Source organism: Lolium rigidum, chromosome 7 (assembly GCF_022539505.1).
Source record: "Lolium rigidum isolate FL_2022 chromosome 7, APGP_CSIRO_Lrig_0.1, whole genome shotgun sequence".
NCBI classification, from domain to species: Eukaryota; Viridiplantae; Streptophyta; class Magnoliopsida; order Poales; family Poaceae; genus Lolium; species Lolium rigidum.
The window spans coordinates 154,291,768-154,296,632 of record NC_061514.1 but is presented as its reverse complement, the minus strand read 5'-3'; positions in this window follow the sequence as shown (position 1 = coordinate 154,296,632).

The following is a 4,865-nucleotide window of genomic DNA, read 5'->3' as shown; positions in this document are numbered from 1 at the left end:
CCGGCCACCCCCTCCCAAACCCTAGCTTTGCTCCTCCACTTCATATTGCCCGTTTTGCTTAGCGAAGCTCCGCCGAACTTCTACACCGCCACCGACACCACGCCGTCGTGCCGTCCGGATTCAAGAGGAGCTACTACTTCCGCTGCCCGCCGGAACGGGGAGGTGGACGTCGTCTTCATCAACAACCGAACGTGTGACCGAGCACGGAGGTGCCGCCCGTTCGTGGCGCCGAACCGATCGTGATCAAGATCTTCTACGCGCTTTTGCAAGCGGCAAGTGAACGTCTACCGCAGCAACAAGAGCCTCATCTTGTAGGCTTTGGAATCTCTTCAAGGGTGAGACTCGATACCCCCTCGTTGCTACCGTCTTCTAGATTGCATCTTGGCTTGGATTGCGTGTTCGCGGTAGGAAAATTTTTGTTTTCTATGCAACGTTATCCTACAATTGCATCAAAGAAACCAAAATCAAATCAAAGCAAAACTCAAAATCAACATACATGTGATAATGGTCATTTGGCCATTTTATAAAATGTTCCTCACTTTACCCCTCTGGCTTTGACTTTTCTTCAACCAAACTTGCTCAACTATTGCCATGTCATCCAATACCATGTCAAGGTGAACAACTTTCATGTTGACCACCATACCTAATGTTGACCAGGTTGACCAGAATGAAGTTGACAACTGGAGACTTTGAAACTATGTGAAGATGACCCACTTTTTGAATTGTTGCAAATCTTCACCAAATGGACCACCACCATTCTTTCTCTTTAATTATATGTTTGAGCTCCACCAAAAATATTTCCAAAATTCCAACTTTTTCTTCATGCGGCCATTCTGTCGAGCACCTTGCAGGCATGATTCTGAAATTGTAATACCCCTCTTTGTCCAGCAGATTTTAGCCTAAACTACTTTTATTTCTGGATGATCATTGCCTCTCTACCTCTCCTACACCAAGCCAGGTACTTGCAAGGGTCGATTAAAGTGGAGAGATGCCAGAACTTGGCCATGTCGTACCCATGCCGGCCACCTTTGCACTCGAGCGACCTGAGCCCCTCCTCTCCCCTACACCATGTCTACAAGCATCCCTGTAGCACGAGGACGAAGCCCATGCCCTGCCAAAACTCGCCAAGCCACGGCATTGGCCAGCCCAAACACGCACAGCACCCTGCCAGGACGTGCCAGGCACGCGGTGAGCGTGCTCTGGAGCGCGCCAGAGCATCTCGCGACCCGTCGCCCTCGTCCTCCTCCTGCATCCCTACGCCTGTGTCGAGCCCCACCTCCCTCGCCTCTACCCCGTAGACAAGCTCCCTAGCCCGCAGAGGAACCCTCTCCCTCGTCATGATCAAAACCTTCCGCCACGGTACTGCGAGGACGCCACCATCGCTAGCACGCCACAGACCATCTTTTGACGTGCCATCACGCGCGCTAGCTCCGCCTAGCCGTCGCCTACACGACGCGCATCATAGCTTGCCCCTTCACGCCTCCGACCGCCAGCGCCATGGCCGCCCCTTCGCAGCACCCACGGCACCCTCGCCCTCCTATAAAAGGAGCACCCCCTCGACCCCATCTCTCACACCATCTTGCTCCCCTCTCACCACTGAGTCTCCCTGCACCACTAGCTCCTCCAATTAACGTCGGAGCCGCCGCAATTTGACGCTCAGAGCCGCCGCAATTTGACGCTCAGAGCCGCCGGAGTCCGCAGATCATCGCCATCGATCCGCGCCACCCCACGCCTCGCCGACGGTACCAGGAGCTTCCTCGTCCTCGACAACGACGCCCAGCACCCAGCAGAACACCGCGGGAACCTTGGTACACCCTCCGACCCCCTAGGCACGCCGCGAGCTCGTCGGAATCCCGCCGGAGACGACGACCTCTGTGAGCCGTTGATCTCCCCTCTAATCTAACGGATCACAGCGCCCATACCGTTTCGCCCCTTTAAGGGTCACTGACGGGTGGAGCCCGCAACGTCAGGCGGCCCGCGTGTGCTAGTCACACTGCTGGGCCGGCCCAGTCCGTTTAGTCTGTTTAGCCCGTTTCGTTTTCCCGCGCGGCCCAAGGAATTCAAATTCGATTTAATTATTTCAGCTCAATTCAAATACTGGTGCCCCCCTTCAAATTTGAATAACTTTCAAACTACTCCATCAAATTTAGCAAATTTTATATATTCGGAAAGCCCATGAAATTATCTATCAAATGCCACTGGTCCCATATCCAATTTTAAAGTAGAATTAATCTGATAAAAATAACAAGACAGGGGCTTTTGCAAATTGAAACTTTATTTAAAATTTAACCATAATTGTTTTTGAATTGATTCCAACTCTAATAAATCACAATTGTTGTCCTCTAATTGATTATGCAATAATATAGACAGGTTGTTTTTATGATCATGGACTAGATCAAAATATTGGCTATGTAGTCAATACTAGTCCATTTAAACTATAGCAAATTTTAGGAATTTAAATCTATGAGGTGTAGCACCTCATTTAAATCATTTTCTCAAGTAAGATGAAGTAATATGATGACCTCTACTGCATAGGTCATACTTGCTCACTTGTAGAATTTAAATCAAAATAGTATTGAATGGTTGTTTAAATCACATGAGATGATGAATCTCAATTAAATCACTTTTCTCAAATAATAAATGTGAAGTGTTGACCTTGGTCAACATGTGATCATCCCTGGTTATTTGAGAAGATTAAGTCTTAAGGAGAATTCAATGAGAGGAAATTATTTCTCCCAAACCAAAGAGAAATCCTAATTCCAATTTTTAATGAGAGGAAGTTATTTTTCCTAATATTAAATAAGGAAACCCTAGAGTAATTTTTGGATAAATGTTAAGTAGTGATGCTAGATCAATTGTGTGAGCCATTAAGGCTAATTTAAGAATACCAGACAATGGGATGAGGAGTTGATTAGAGACATCTTTTGGCAAATTGACGCTGAGAGGATTCTTCAGATTCCTTTGGCTGTAGGTATGATGGAGGATTTTGTGGCCTGGCATTATAACAGGAATGGCTTGTTCTCCGTCAAATCCGCTTACCACTTGGAATGGAAGTATCAACATGGCAGGAAACTGGCCAGAACAAATTTGATGGGCACGTCTGAAGCTCCTATCTGGAAGATTGTCTGGGGACTCAAAGTTCCTTCGAAAATTAAAATTCATATTTGGAGATCTCTTCATGGAGCTATCCCATGCAATGGTGTCCTGGCCAACAGACATGTCCCTCTCTCGGCTCAATGTCCCTTGTGCTCCACTGACTGTGAGAGCATCAGACATGCTTTCTTTCAATGCCCGCGAGTTCAGCAAATTTGGCATGCTCTGGGGCTCTCTGATGTTGTCAACGAGGCATGTTTCGTTGATCGACAGGGTTCTTGTGTCCTTGGCTCACTTCTCCTTGATAAAACCTCCCGCGCCCCTCTCTTTCAAGACATTTTTAGAAAGGATTTGATTGCAACTGCATGCTGGTACATCTGGTGGGAGCGACGCAAGGCAACGCATGGGGAAGCTGTCCAAAACCCATCTCGCTCGGCGCAGAGTTTTCTGGCTCTTGCATCCAACTATGCACGAGCAAAAAATCATGGGCGTGGTGGTATTGCCCGTGGAGGCTGGACGAAACCTCCAGAAAGTAAGGTGAAATTAAACGTTGATGCTAGTTTTGATCCTATTTCAGGTTTGGGAGGTACTGGTGCTATCATCCGCGACAGTCATGGTTCTTTTATCGCGGGTTGCAATCGATCTCTACCGCACATTGCTGATGCTCCTACAGCGGAGGCCATGGCCTTGCGTGATGGTCTCCTGCTTGCTGGACAGATTGGGTGTAACAAATTGATCGTCGAGTCTGACTGCATGGAGGTGGTGCAAACCATGCAAGAAGGAGGCTTCTCTAGTGGAGCAGCTGCGGCCATTTTTGAGGAGTGCGGATTTCTTTGTCGTAGCTTTGCTTCTGTTATTTTCTGTCACTGTGCTAGGGAGGCCAATGAGGCAGCGGAGCGGAGGGGTTAGATAGTCTGGTCTGGCATGAGGACCCCCCTGATTTTCTCCTTTCTGTAATCACCATGGATGTAACTATTGTGTGACTGCGGCAGCAGGTTTCTGACGCACTCTTTTCCTTCCAGGGTACCTAAGGGGGCTGGAAGGTTTTTAATGAGGCGGCCTGCTGTTTTCTTAATAAAGTGGAGATTACAGTTCAAAAAAAAAGTGTTGTTTGGTGATTGTATCCTCGTATTCGTTTATAGACGCTAGTACCGGAGACTATCAAGAGGAGGAGGTATTCTACCAAGAGGAAGAGCAAGAGAACTTTGATCATATCACCAATCAAGGCAAGCTAGACTAATGCAAGCTATTTTGTTTGCAAGCTAACACTCTTGCAAGGTTCCCATGTGCAAAGCTCTACAAGAGCAAGGCACCATTACTTTTACTTTATGCTTAATGCTCCTATCCCAAATTTTTACTTTACAAGCTTTACTAAATTTTGTTTATCAAAGTACTTTCTGATTCATGATTCACTTAGTTTAGTTATGGAGTAGTGCAAGAGTAGCAAACTTAGCCTAGAACAATCCAAGTTGCTTAGCACCCCTCATGACTAGTTGCTAGTGCGCAATAATCAAAGTGACTATTCTAGATGGGAACTTGTGAAAACCAATAACTTTGAAAACCTTGGAATGATGAGTCATTCTATTGAAAGATTTTGAAGGTGAATGTGACTTGTGAATGACTTGGTGAATTTTACAAAACTGATGGTTGGGTTCGGATGCGATACCATTCCAATTTTACAAGTACCCCCACAATACCTGAATATGGGTAAGGCTTAGCTGGAAATTTATGTGTCTTAGTATGGGTTCCCTCTAAAACAAGCGTCATCGGGG